Source organism: Lissotriton vulgaris, chromosome 6 (assembly GCF_964263255.1).
Source record: "Lissotriton vulgaris chromosome 6, aLisVul1.2, whole genome shotgun sequence".
NCBI lineage: Eukaryota > Metazoa > Chordata > Amphibia > Caudata > Salamandridae > Lissotriton > Lissotriton vulgaris.
In genome coordinates this window covers 703,273,776-703,289,299 of record NC_141694.1, presented here as the reverse complement: position 1 = coordinate 703,289,299, position 15,524 = coordinate 703,273,776, and the positions used below count along the sequence as shown (strand labels likewise).

Below are 15,524 nucleotides of genomic sequence, written 5' to 3'. Positions count from 1 at the left end.
TGCTTTAAACGGGTCGGTACTGTTCGGTACTCAGTATTGCGATTTATATAGCGCACGTACCACCCGAAGGCATCAAGGCGCTTGCCTTGGGAACCCGTCCTGGTATTCCCCTGTGAGATAACCCCAGCAGGGTATCCACAAGGTGAAAGCCAGGCATCCCGCCGCGAGGGGCCGTAGTGGAGATTAAGCAAGCTATTGCCCAGAGTCACAGAGTGTGAACCCGTGAGTCGAGTAGGCACCGGAACGAGAATTATCGAGTCCGTGGAATATTTGAGCCCAAGACCCGCCGAGGCGGGGAATTGAACGCTGGTCCCGGACCGATCTCAGCTTCCGGGTCTGCCGCCTCTAACCCCTGAGCCACACTTCTCCAGTACCTACACTTCTTAGATTTGAGAGAGCACTGCTCAGCACGGCTGCTATACATTTAATAAGAGAGTACCTGCACTTCTTAGGAGCAAACAGGTACTCTAAATAGTGAGTACCTGCACTTCTAGATGTCCATTTAAATCACTGGGCATAACTATGACGCTCACAGTAGAGGTGAACTGAAATGCGCAATGAAAGTACATTAGGCTACAACCAAACTAGGTAGAGATCCGAACACATCACCAATGGCCCTTTTTAAACGTAAACCATTATATGTGAATAGTGGCAGAGAAACTAAGGCGTAGCATGACCTGAGAAGAAAGGATTTACTTGTTAACATGACACACTGAGTAGACCCCCATCAAGAGGTTTGTGTCCCTTTCAGGAGATGGAGAGTAGCAGGCAGGCTTGCCAGGAGCCCCTTCTGAATGGTGCAGATAAACTCCATGAGGTACTTATTGTTGCTCCATTGGCGCAGCATTATTAACTAAAGAAAACAGCAACTGTATAACATGGGGAAAAGAACCTACCTCGTATGGCGAACCATAAAATGCCATTTTCTTACTTAATTCCCAAGCATAAGCCCTCTGGTGTCTGCGCCACCTCCCTTTACAATAAGTTGGCTAGAAGAGCTCCATCAATTTTGTAATTAGGTCAGACCATTCTGCAAAGAATGAAGATTAAGAAAAGCGAGTTGGTCAAAGCTCTGATGCAAGTGGGTAAAAGAGCGGAAGTGGTGTTTCATTTGTACTTTATCCATGAAAACCTACACTTTACAGAGGGTCTCAGAATCCGGTATGACGTCCCTGCATGTGCAGCTCATACAGAATCAAAGAAGTAGTCGTGTTTCACAAAACATGCTTCAATTAAAAAATTATAAAAATTCAAGCCTAACCCAGAAAAAGTGTGAAAGCAATGAATGGTAATACACCGTCAAAATGGTGATTATCAGAAAATGATTGCCTGGTATGGGGCTTACATTGGCAACAAGCTGCAAATGATGCAATGTAAAGAGCAGGAAAGGTCCCTTGCAGAGCCCTGTTGGAGATGCTGACACTCAGCTGAACACTGACTCGAGCTTAGCCATATCGGAAATATTAAACCATGACATTCCATGTAAATAGGCTCAAAATAAGATGCGACACAAGTAATGATACTGATAAGTTAATAATGTAGGTATTTTTTTGAACCCCTTTGATATCCATTGTCTGTTTGCTGGTGGCAGCGTGCAACTGGAACATCAATTGATGCCCTGCTGCTGAAATGGTCAAAAATAACTTTACATATCATCTATTTGAGTCTCCTAAGGGTCCAAACACAAAGTATCTACTAATGTTTGAATGATGTTAATTTTTAATAAAATAATTTGTTTTTTATTTCTATGTCGCATTTGTTCTCCCTCAAATATGTTACTGAACAAAATAACGCCTGGCAAATGCTATAGGAGACATCACAACTCGTGTATGCATTTGTTTACTAAGCAGAACCTATGTTTAAGCGGGTGAAGCTTTCCTTTTAAGATGGCTTCTCAATTCAGCAAATAGTCTGGTGCTTTTTCAAAACAGTGTTCTATGTGCACTGCAACACAGGCATGATCTAGTCGCTGGAGTAATAACATCCAATGAACAATGACCATGATTAAAAAGAAATACTCTCTAGAACTTCTCTAACACGTGAATGACTGATGCAAAGCAGTGTGTTAAGAGGACAGAACGAACCAACCCGACGACTAAAGGGGACTGTCCCAAAGCACACTCTTGGTATATTAAACACAAATGGTCTTAAAGACAGCCAAAGATAGTGTTTTTTGCCAAATCAGCAGCTGCGAATGGAGGGTGTGACTGAATACACAAAACCCAAGGAATGTACACAGAAGGAGAACCGTATTTTCAGACATATGTAGCACCTAGACCTTGTGACAGCTGTGTAGAGAGCAAATAAAGAATTAGAAATTCCAATCTAATGTCAGTATGTTACACAAGAGTACTATGGACAGTTTTCAGAGGAGGTGCTCTTCCTTAAAAACTCTTGCAGCTACTTCCCAACCTTGGTTTGGAGTAACAGATAAATAACAAGCAGTGGCAAAGCCAATAGGTCTCACCTATGCAAGAGCTACTGGCTTTGGCAATGTGTTTTACCCATTATGTACACCAGTGTGGCTGCTGTTCAGCATGGCTAAAGGTTAGTGCCATGGGGTGGATGGGGTTGGAAAGATTGGGGTAGAGTGAAGTGGCATAGATTGTCAAAAGAGTAGAGTGGGGTAGACTGGCGCAGCACGAGTGAGGGTAGAATGGAGCGTGTGGATTATGGTAGATTGGAGTGGAGGAGTTGGGTGGATAAATGTGGTACATTGGAGTGGTGCGGGTTCAACTGGAGTAGAGTAGATTGGGGTAGACTGGAATGGGGTAGATCGGGGAAGACTGGGGTGGAGTCGGTTGGAATATATTGCAGTAGATTGGAGTGGAGTGGGGTAGATTTAGGTGGAATGTGGTAGATTGAAGTGGAGTGGGATGGATTGAGTAGAATGGAATGGAGTGTGGTAGATTAGGTTAGAATGGAGTGAGCTAGATTGGGTGGATTGGCATGGGTAGACTAATGGGGTAGTTTGAGGGTAGAGTATAGTGTGGAAAAGTGGGGTGGGGTGGAGTGGAGTTGGATAGATTGGAGTGATGCTGAGACTGGAGAAGAGTGAGATTGTTTGGGGGGATGGAGAGGAGTAGATTAGGGTGGAGTGGGGTAGATTAGGGTGGAGTGGGGTAGCTTGGGTGGATTACAGAAGGGTAGAGTGGAATGGGGTGGGTAGACTGAAGAGGGATGATTGGGGTGGGTAGTTTGGAGTGGGGTAGAGTGGGTTGGATTGGATTAGGGTACTGTGGGGTGGAGTGGAGTAGATTAGATTGGAGTGGGTAGATTGGGGTGGAGTGGGCTATATTGGGGTGGGGTAGATTGTGATGGAATGGGGTAGATTAGAGTGGCGAGGAGTTGGATAGATTGTAGTGGAGTTTAGAATGGAGTAGAGTAAATTGGAATGGAGTAGAGTAAATTGGAATGGAGTAGGGTAAATTGGAATGGAGTGGGGTAAAATTGGACAGGAGTGGAGCGAAGGTTGTTGGATTTTTTTGGGTACACTAGAGTGGAGTGGATTGGGGTAGATTAGAGTGGATTGAGTGGGGTAGACTGTGGTAGATTTGACCAGAGTTGGGATGATGGGAGCGGAGTGTTGTAGATTGCGTGGAGTGGGGTAGATTAGAGTGGAATAGATTACATCCTAGTGGATCTGGGCAGATTAGACTGGGTTTAGAGAGGGATGGACTGGGTTTAGAGTGGGGTGGACTGGGTTTAGAGTGGGGTGGACTGGGTTTAGAGTGGGGTGGACTGGGTTTAGAGTGGGGTGGACTGGGTTTAGAGTGGGGTGGACTGGGTTTAGAGGGGGTGGACTGGGTTTAGAGGGGGGGTGGACTGGCCTAGAGGGGGGGTGGACTGGCCTAGAGGGGGGGTGGACTGGCCTAGAGGGGGGGTGGACTGGCCTAGAGGGGGGGGGTGGACAGGCCTAGAGGGGGGGGGTGGACAGGCCTAGAGGGGGGGGGGTGGACAGGCCTAGAGGGGGGGTGGACAGGCCTAGAGGGGGGTGGACTGGCCTAGAGGGGGGGTGGACTGGCCTAGAGGGGGGGTGGACTGGCCTAGAGGGGGGGGGGGTGGACTGGCCTAGAGGGGGGGGGGGGTGGACTGGCCTAGAGGGGGGGTGGACTGGCCTAGAGGGGGGGTGGACTGGCCTAGAGGGGGGGTGGACTGGCCTAGAGGGGGGGTGGACTGGCCTAGAGGGGGGGGTGGACTGGCCTAGAGGGGGGGGTGGACTGGCCTAGAGGGGGGGGGGTGGACTGGCCTAGAGGGGGGGGTGGACTGGCCTAGAGGGGGGGGGTGGACTGGCCTAGAAGGGGGGGGGTGGACTGGCCTAGGGGGGGGGGGTGGACTGGCCTAGAGGGGGGGGGGTGGACAGAGGGGGGGGGGTGGACTGGCCTAGAGGGGGGGGGTGGACTGGCCTAGAAGGGGGGGTGGACTGGCCTAGAAGGGGGGGTGGACTGGCCTAGAAGGGGGGGGTGGACTGGCCTAGAGGGGGGTGGACTGGCCTAGAGGGGGGTGGACTGGCCTAGAGGGGGGTGGACTGGCCTAGAGGGGGGTGGACTGGCCTAGAGGGGGGTGGACTGGCCCAGAGGGGGGTGGACTGGCCCAGAGGGGGGTGGACTGGCCCAGAGGGGGGTGGACTGGCCCAGAGGGGGGTGGACTGGCCCAGAGGGGGGTGGACTGGCCCAGAGGGGGGTGGACTGGCCCAGAGGGGAGGGGGCTGGCCTAGAGGGGAGGGGGCTGGCCTAGAGGGGAGGGGGCTGGCCTAGAGGGGAGGGGCTGGCCTAGAGGGGAGGGGCTGGCCTAGAGGGGAGGGGCTGGCCTAGAGGGGAGGGGGCTGGCCTAGAGGGGAGGGGGCTGGCCTAGAGGGAGGTGGGCTGGGCTAGAGGGGGTGGACTGGGCTAGAGGGGGTGGACTGGGCTAGAGGGGGTGGACTGGGCTAGAGGGGGTGGACTGGGAGTGGGTTAGACTGGGCTAGAGTGGGTTAGAGTGGGGTAGATCGAAGTGGGACAGAGTGGCGTGGCACAGAGTAGTGTGGGGTGAGTTGGGGTAGATTGCAGCGAAGTGTAGAGGGGTGGGGCAGACTGGGGTACACTGGAGAGGGACAGATTGGAGTGGGGTAAATATTGTGCAGGGGTGAGTTATTGTGTCTGAGTGAGTAGCATAAAATGGAGTGACGTGGAGATGAGTGGCGTGGCAGGTCAGAGTATCTTAGAGAGGAGAGGGGGAGAGGGGAGTGGCACGTTATGGAGTGTTGTAGAATTGAGTGGTGTGGCATAGAGTGGAAGGGCATTGAGTGGAGCGGGGTGACGTAGTTTGGAGTATGCATGGTGTGGTAGCAAACTGCTATTAACGAGAACACATTTTTAATTGAAAAGGCCGTTACATTTGCACTAAAATACAGTCTTACTGCTCACAAACGATGTGTGTAAATGTCAATATATAGTATATTGATTTTTTTAAATCATATTCAAATGGTTGCTTCCATCATACTTGAGAATTATTAAAAAAGTGCGTAATTTGTACTAATTTGGATATATTCTGAATCATCAAAACTGTTAAATTTTTTTTTTGTGATCTAGGGAGAGAAAAAAAATCACTCTCTCCTCTTACATGGATACTCAGCAGGGATGCGACATACATTTTCTCACTTTGAAGTCAAAGAAAGAAAAGTTAACACCAAGCTCCCAGATAGTTTGACATTTGACCCCTGCCTTTGACTGCACAGCTAATGTGTCTAGATAAGCTAATGTGTCTAGATAAGAACAATATTTAAGGGCCTGTTTAAAGGAAGCGAGTTACAATACTGTAAACAAGGTTTGGGCAACAAGAGGGACGAACTCAAGCTGGGCATCCTAAACAGACCTCGGAAAATCTACTAACCCAGCCAGTTGCTATGGCCAGTCCGATTTGATCAGGACAGGACAGAGAGCGGCCAGGCAGGCGAGGCGGCAGAAAACAGATAAGTGGCTTATTTTTTACATTTTTAAAGACTTTGGGAGGCGGGAGGGAGCGGCTAACTCCGCTTCGCCACGGAGTCGGAGATTTTTGCCTACTTCGAGTTCGCCACAGAGTGCGGAGTAGGCAAATCTCCACAAACTCCGCTGGCGGAGCATAATTACCCGCCCAGGTTTATTTAAAAGTAGGACTAAAAGGTCTAAACCCAAATCTAGTACACAACAAGCATACAATACATTGAAGAGAGTATTTATGACATGTTATCAACACACCTACAATAATACAAACCTAGGCTTTCCCTGGACATTCAATAGCGTCCTGCAGCTAACTACCGAAAACAATTCATTTTTTCAATTTCATTATGAATGGTCATACTAAAAAAGCACACCATTTACAATCCCACCCTTTCACTACAATCAACTCATCATGGTACCAAAGCCAAATACTTTTGGAAAAGCTTTCTAAATTAACAGTATTATCAGGTACCACACCATCAAACACACTAAAAGCACATATAGAACAAGATGGCCGTAACACATCCTGACAGACATTAAACCGACCTGTGATGCATAAATAAACAAGCATTTACAATGCAACGGTTTCGCCTTTGGAAAAGTTTGAGCTATTGGCATTGTGAATGATCAACTTTTTATTTATGTGTTGGTTTTGAAAACAGATAAATAAATGGCATTGTCATTTACAATGGCAATAGCTTAATCTCTCGCAAATGCGATTTGTATTGCAACTATTTCAGTTATCATTTTGCACTACAATGAAAACTGGCTTGTGCATTTACTCCTGCAGAAGAGTATCAAGAGGAGAGTCAGCAGGTGTCCCTGTAGGAGGTAGTGTATTCAAGACTGTGCAATTCAATACATGCTCCCTTCCCAACTCACTTGGTCTCGAACGCCCAGTCATACACTGCACCACCATACATTGCGACAGAAATCTGGACATACATTAAAAGGAAAAAAACCGCCTGTTTGTCTATAGTTGATTGTACTCGGTGGCCTTGAGAGAGGAGGCAGAACTGTGGTGAAACTGCTGGGTTTGTGTGTACGAGGGAGGAGAGGAGTCGTATTTGTGACAGAACTTCTGGGGGTGGGCGAAGGAGCTGGGAAGACCTGGCACAAGAGTGGAGGAACGGCAGGGCGCACTGGGGCAGTACGCGATGCCGGTCGAGACGCCATGGTAAGATGTTCATTGGCCTTGGGCTGGATGCGGCCCCCTGAAGGGTTGGGGGGCCAACAGTAGAGTTGGGCCCGCCTCCGACCACCACACAGCGGCCTGCGTTACGCCCCTGATGCTGACAGGTGTTTATTGAACTCATGCTCAGTGAATTTACTTTGGAAGGATGAAATGTTGAGTGGTCCCGTCTGTCGTCTCGATTCACTGTTCACTACAGGCCCCTGCATCAAATTGAGGACTAGCTTACCTGAGTGTCCAAATCCCAGCCATACCCTGTAACCGAGTGGCACCGCATCAGTGAGGCACCCCTAAAGCCCGCCAGAGCCCCAACTGCACGCACACCTCGAGCAGCCTAGACGCGTAGAATGATGCAAACATCGTCCCCCCCTCCCCCGTCGCAGTCCAGTCCAGGGTGGGCCATCACGGACTCTAATGGGCACACTCGTAGTAGCAATATCGACGCCATGACACTAAGACGGCTGGACATTAAATATGGTAAAACACGTGGCCAAGCGGTGCAGTTTATAGCTCAATTTTAAAATAAAATGTTTAAAAGCCCATATATTTTACAAGCAGCTCTGATGGCTCTCATGAAACACCAATAACGAAGAAACAAATATGATGCTCCCCCAGAGGCGCAACTAGAACCAAATTTCGGGGGGGGGGGGGGGGGGCTAAGAAAAAATTTCGGGGGGGGGAACCTTTAATCAGTAGGCAGAGTTGAGCTGCAGGGCGTCCAACAAGGGGTGAAACAACAGCAAGGCCTAATTAACATTCAAATGGTCTTTTAAAGACCTGTGAAACGTTCGGGTGTGGCTGTGTGTGTGCCCGGGATCTGTCTCATCCCGGGCTGCCACACACGACGGGGGGAGGGATGGGGGGGGCTGAAGCCCGGTGAGTCCAATGGGTGTTGCTAGCCTGTGCTCCCCAGTAGTGCTGGGGGGAAACCCAAGAAAACTTACTTGACAGATTTTGGGGTCAGGCTGTGAATTTTTCAAATAACTGGCTCAAATGTTATAGCCAGTTCAGATAATACGGTGCATGCAATTTCACAGGACTCTTCCCACCACGCCAGAGGGGCTTTAGGAGACCTGAGTTTGATCTTGCAGCGCCCACACAGTAGAGCTTGCAGCCAGTTCGAGCAGGGACGTATTTCAGGATCCTGGCAGCGGGTTCTTTACTTGAAGACCACATGGCGGTGTACATCAGGACAGATGTGCTTCCGGAGACCCTGTGGGCGCCTCACTATACTAACGCAAATACGGATGGAAGAGCATTGCATTCCCTGTGCATTTCTCTATGGCGACATAATGGCGCATGCATAGTACAGCTCAGAATAGAAGTACACTGTGAGAACTGGGTCACGTGCCACAGTCCCGGGACTGAAGCAATCAGGGTTGCGCTTTAAAGCTCAAGCACTTCGAATGTCTCAGTCCTGTGATAGCAGGGTTACTACGAGCCCTACTTCCGCCTCCGTTCCGGGAGGAGAGTGTGGGAGTCCCCGCGTCTGGGTAGCTGCTGTCATGGCGCAGCCCAGGATACAGCAGAAAGACAAATAATTCTGCTTTTCATGCATTGAAGGACACTCCCTGTCATGCTGCTACCATATGTACAGCCAGGGAGCACGGACAGCTCGGGGTCGCACTGCAAACAGCCAGGGTTTCAATGTTTCTTCTGCCAAATGCCCATATCCCTTTCCTACCAGACTGCAACAAAAACAGACGGTTTGGGGATTTTCTTACCTGTCAAAAAGGTCCATTATTACATTTTAAATATGGCAGATAGCCTGAGCCTAACGAAAAGTGCTCCCTTTGTGCTGTTGCGAGATTTCTTTCCATAATCGATTATCGCCCTGCATCAGAATACCCAAACATATCTTTTTATCCGAGGGAAATAAAGGGCTGAATAAAATGGGATTACAAATAGATCGCAGACAAAAACATAACGCCTATATTAGTAAAGCGCATGTTCACGCCTTGGGTAATCTAGAAGATGAATAAATAACCGGTGCAATTACAAAAACTTGCCCAACCGACTGGTACTCTTTTTCAATTTCCGAATGATGAAAGGTTGAGTAGTCCCGCCGGGGAAACACAGGTTTCAGAAGTGCATATATTAATCCATTGCAACACATGCCAGCCACTTCTAAGGTGTTCAGGAACGTGACACGGACATACTCAACTCGATTAGTTACTATTCTCACCCACCTGGAATACGCATATCATCACTTATGTGGTTGAGACTTTTCCCGACAACTATTTCATCTTTCAAAACATGTGTTCCATTTCGGCCTGAATTAAATAAAGGGTTTACTTCTATAGTAGATTCCTTTGAAATCAACTTTACAAACGTGAACTTTGAGAGAATTAGGAATGTTCGGACTGAAAATCTACACAGAAGAAGTGCTTGGTAAAGCCGTGCACTGCGGGCAGCAGTAGACAGTGGCGATTTAGGCTATGAAACATCCTAGGGCATTTTACAAGTGGGACACGGACAGCAGGAGGGGGGCGGGAACGGGCACAGGACAGCGGGAGGGGAGGGGGGCGGGAACGGGCACAGGACAGCGGGAGGGGGGGGGGCGGCGGGAACGGCCAGCACTCACCTGGACCTGGACTTCCTCCGGCGGCAGTGGTAGGCATGGAATGACAACAACAAACCCTGAAGAAAAAAAAACGAAACTCCGCCCACCGCCGCGATGACGACATCGCAGAGGCGGAGAGCGAAAAAATCGCGGGAACGCCCCTGAATCTGGTCCGGCCTTGACGGACAGATCGGGCTCCCAATGGCTAGCCTCCATTTATGGAGCTAGCCAATGGGAGCCGGGGGACGTTCCTGAAGCCCATATTGTAAACCATAGATTTCGCCTGCGCCGAAAAGCTGCGCAGAGCGCAGCCTTCGGCAGGCGAAACATAAAAAAGGACAGTGCTCAACAGTGCACTGGACAATTGACCAAGCAATCACCAACGGAGAGAAAAAACTAACGTTCTTAGGAACACCTGCACACGGACATTAAAAAAGCACAAAGATCACTAAAGACCTAACTAATTTCTCATTCACAGAAACTCAGAGAAACTATATCAAAATGTACCACTGAAAAAACTCTAATGAGCGCACAATAGGGCATCTAAATAACAAATGCGCTAAGATGCCATAACAATAGGGGTTAGCACTACACAATGTGAATAAAATCACAATGCAACAGAAGGAGAACATTCAATAGGACATGTCTAACATAAAATGTACCACCCATTACCACAGGAACCTTTGCAGGGCAGAGCTTTCTTGGTTTCTTCTAGGAGACATAGCCCACCTCTTAAAAACTGATGATCCAAATCTATGAATACTCGCAGAGCTTGTGACCTGTTGATAAATCAAACGTTCTTAATGTTCACCCGCTATTCTACAAGAAGCCGTAATGTGAATCAGGCACATCAACGTTGCCTTCTGATTTGTAAGTTGTTGACATTTTCTTTTTCTTTTTTGGCACTGGTATAAAACAACAACACACAAATCTATGTGAATGACAACTTTGTTGCCATCACAACATTCCTTCCTTCTCTGTCAGAAAAGAGTTGGCAACAGGTGAAGAATCAACTAGGTTTATGTTAATTTATAGCAACCAGATTCGAGTGGCTCCCTTTCCCTGTGAACACTGCTGACCAGATCAGACGACAAATAGCAGTTGAGACCTAGCAAGGCAGCTAGAAGGTGGGAGTCTGTGGTATTAGGAGTCAGAGTCGTCCTGAGTGAAGAAGGCTGCAACCTAGATATAAAACTGAGCCGATTCCCAACCAGGCATTAACAGGTGATGACGGCAAGAAGGAATGGGGAGAATAGACATTGGGCATGATGGAGATCACACAGGGAGAACATGAATCCAGAAGACAATGTCCAGTGTAATGTAAAAAAATACAGAAAAAGCTGGGAACTTGGCGCAAGCATGACATCCGCGTAGGAAAAGATAAGGGAAAGTTCCTTCAATGAATTCACCTACAACCAAAAATGTTAGCATTATACAGAAAGTACTATAGCTCCCTACTATCCATTGCCAATTTTACATCAATTAAGCGCATGTAACAGAGGGTTTTATTGATAGTGAGGTTGATAATTTATACTGTAATATAGAAAGTAATCAAACAAATAAAATAGAAACCGTTACTGTGAAACTGAAAAGTCTTCCTCCAGGAACCTGCTAGACCCAAGATAATGAGCTCTGGTTGAACACTGTTTTGCCACTCGGAGGTAGAGACAGCTACGGTTCTTAAAAAATGGCATGGGTGACAGTAAAGAGCTATGTGCTAAAAACCTTTACATAAATAGCAGCTGACTGGTGGGTGGGTGGGAGGGGGGGGGGGGGGGGAGAGTTTGGGGCAGGACATATCTTGCTGATCCTACAAGGACTGCTAATGGACCAGAGGGGTGAACTTTATTAAACTGCGTGAATTGGTTGGTTGCACGCCACTTGATGTTTAATAATGATTGTGGCATTAGATGATAAGTGCACTGGACGTATTGCCTGCTTCTCTTATTCCTATTGTTCTTCTTAGTTTTTTTTGTGCTTTCATTCCATTTGAGTGGTGGTGGGTCAGGACGGTCGGTGTTGGTGAGGGCTGCGGGGGGTGGACACAATGTGGGCTGTCCGGGGGACTGGCAGACCTTAAAGATGGGTGGATTTATTTCCCCAACAATTTGGTGGTAGAGCGTTTGGGAGAGGGGTATTTGGCTTCACTTTTTGTAATGCTTGGATTTGCTTTACTGGGCTGGCATAATGGGAAAGAGAGTTACACAATTAATGCGTTTTCTTGATTTGTGAATAATTCTGATTTAAATTTCTAGAGTGCACGAATGCCTTTAGGCGTCCTGGTGCTAGCATACAACATTTTTCTAAACCTGAAAGACCAAGGAAGGGGGTTAGAGGAAGACTAAAGAGAAAAAGAGAACAGCCAGGTTTTCTAGTGCTTTCGGAAACTTGCCATATTAGAATGACATAAGGTGCACCTGCATTCTATTCCAAAGTTGGCAAGTGGAGTGGACAAAGATTCTGCCACCCCACAAAGCTTTCCTGGTTTTAGGGTCAATGACTGATTTTGAGGCTGCAGATCGCAACATTTTACTTTTTTGTAGTTAGCAGAAATCGGAATTCTCTGTAGTGAACTTACATTGTGGCTCAACTGAATTAATGTGTCGGAATGTGGCTAGCCTCAAAAGCTCTATGAAATGTAGGATGGTTAAAGAGAAGAGTTCTGCTTATTAACCGCATACAACACAGTTGATGGACAGAATGCAGAACAATGTCTTACATTCACCCCAGTACAAAGATCTGGGTCTAAATCCATTGTTATATGCAAATCAAGGCTGATTTGCATATAGCCATTGTCTGACCTAGGGTGGTGTGGAGTGCAAAAAACGATGGATTTAGCACTCCACATCACTGGAGTCAAGCTATCCAGGCTGAAGAAAGACATGGCTTGGTAGTTCGGGCTGGACAGTTCCCATGAGGCACAGGGTCAAGGCTGATTTGCATATAGCCATTGTCTGACCTAGGGTGGTGTGGAGTGCAAAACAACGATGGATTTAGGCCCAGATCCTTGTACTGGGGTGAATGTAAGACATTGTTCTACATTCTGTCCATAAACTGTGGTTTTTGCAATTTTCACCCCGAGTGGGCTGGGTATGCTCAGACGTGAGCCCCAGGCTCTCCACATCACTGGAGTCAAGCTATCTAGGCTGAAGAAGGCTGATAGCCAGAAACCGGTCCTTGGATGCTTGATTCCGGTCTAGGAAAGACATGGCTTGGTAGTTCGGGCTGGACTGTTCCCATGAGGCACAGGGTCAAGGCTGATTTGCATATAGCCATTGTCTGACCTAGGGTGGTGTGGAGTGCAAAAAAACGATGGATTTAGGCCCAGATCCTTGTACTGGGGTGAAAGTAAGACATTGTTCTACATTCTGTCCATCAACTGTGGTTTTTGCAATATTAACCGCATACAGCATGCCTATTAGATTAATATAGCCTATAAGGACGGTTCCCTCCTGGGGCAAATAGGAAATGATACGTTCATAAGCACTACTCAGTAAACTGCTATTCGGTAGGTGGCTATATTGGGTTTGAACCAACTGGAATATACTGCTCTTCAAACTGCCGCCGACCCCACAGTCAGATGGGTAACTGTGCAAATGTCGGTTCGCACTAGGGTACTCGGTGGTATTTATGGCCCGAATGTTGATAACCCTGGGATGTTCGATCAGCTAAACCTGGACCTTTAGGATTGGGTGGGGGATTTGCTACTTCTGGGGGGCTTTAATTGTATTCTTAGTAATTCAATTGATACTACTAATCATAAGGTTTAGCCCCATACGGGTAAAATAAGGGCCACTATTTTTAGGTCCATCTATCCATCCAGCGCCCTCACTCTATCTATCCATCGCCCTCACTCTATCCATCCTTCCATCCATCGCCCTCACCCTATCCATCCATCGCCCTCACTCTATCCATCCTTCCATCCATCCATCGCCCTCACTCTATCCATCCTTCCATCACCCTCACCCTATCTATCCATCCATCCATCCATCCCCCTCACCCTATCCATCCATCCATCCCCCTCACCCTATCCATCCATCCATCCCCCTCACCCTATCCATCCATCCATCGCCCTCACCCTATCCATCCATCCATCGCCCTCACCCTATCCATCCATCCATCGCCCTCACCCTATCCATCCATCCATCGCCCTCACCCTATCCATCCATCCATCCATCCATCGCCCTCACCTTATCCATCCATCCATCCATCCATCCATCCATCGCCCTCACCCTATCCATCCATCCATCCATCCATCCATCGCCCTCACCCTATCCATCCATCCATCCATCCCCCTCACCCTATCCATCCATCCATCCATCGCCCTCACCCTATCCATCCATCCATCCATCCATCCATCGCCCTCACCCTATCCATCCATCCATCGCCCTCACCCTATCCATCCATCCATCGCCCTCACCCTATCCATCCATCCATCCATCCATCCATCCATCGCCCTCACTCTATCCATCCATCCATCCATCCATCGCCCTCACCCTATCCATCCATCCATCCCCCTCACCCTATCCATCCATCCATCCACCGCCCTCACCCTATCCATCCATCACCCTCACCTTCACCTTCACCCTATCCATCCATCCATCGCCCTCACCCTATCCATCCATCCATCGCCCTCACCCTATCCATCCATCCATCGCCCTCACCCTATCCATCCATCCATCGCCCTCACCCTATCCATCCATCCATCGCCCTCACCCTATCCATCCATCCATCCATCGCCCTCACCCTATCCATCCATCCATCCATCCATCGCCCTCACCCTATCCATCCATCCATCCATCCATCCATCCATCCATCGCCCTCACCCTATCCATCCATCCATCCATCCATCGCCCTCACCCTATCCATCCATCCATCCATCCATCCATCCATCCATCGCCCTCACCCTATCCATCCATCCATCCATCCATCGCCCTCACCCTATCCATCCATCCATCCATCGCCCTCACCCTATCCACCCTATCCATCCATCCATCCATCGCCCTCACCCTATCCATCCATCCATCCATCCATCGCCCTCACTCTATCCATCCATCCATCCATCCATCGCCCTCACCCTATCCATCCATCCCCCTCACCCTATCCATCCATCCATCCATCCATCCATCGCCCTCACCCTATCCATCCATCCATCCACCGCCCTCACCCTATCCATCCATCACCCTCACCTTCACCTTCACCCTATCCATCCATCCATCGCCCTCACCCTATCCATCCATCCATCGCCCTCACCCTATCCATCCATCGCCCTCACCCTATCCATCCATCCATCCATCCATCCATCGCCCTCACCCTATCCATCCATCCATCCATCCATCGCCCTCACCCTATCCATCCATCCATCCATCCATCCATCCATCCATCCATCGCCCTCACCCTATCCATCCATCCATCGCCCTCACCCTATCCATCCATCCATCCATCGCCCTCACCCTATCCATCCATCCATCCATCGCCCTCACCCTATCCATCCATCCATCCATCCATCCATCCATCCATCCATCCATCCATCCATCGCCCTCACCCTATCCATCCATCCATCCATCCATCGCCCTCACCCTATCCATCCATCCATCCATCCATCGCCCTCACCCTATCCATCCATCCATCCATCCATCGCCCTCACCCTATCCATCCATCCATCCATCCATCCATCCATCCATCCATCCATCCATCGCCCTCACCCTATCCATCCATCCATCCATCGCCCTCACCCTATCCATCCATCCATCCATCCATCCCCCTCACCCTATCCATCCATCCATCCCCCTCACCCTATCCATCCATC

At 48.8% G+C, this 15,524-nt stretch overlaps 1 protein-coding gene across 1 annotated transcript in view; it reads right to left on the bottom strand.

Annotated features, from left to right (window-relative positions):
- SNX3 (sorting nexin 3) overlaps positions 1-15,524 on the bottom strand; it is a 269,821-nt gene that overhangs the window by 89,851 nt on the left and 164,446 nt on the right. The gene's annotated exons all lie outside the window — the stretch shown is intronic.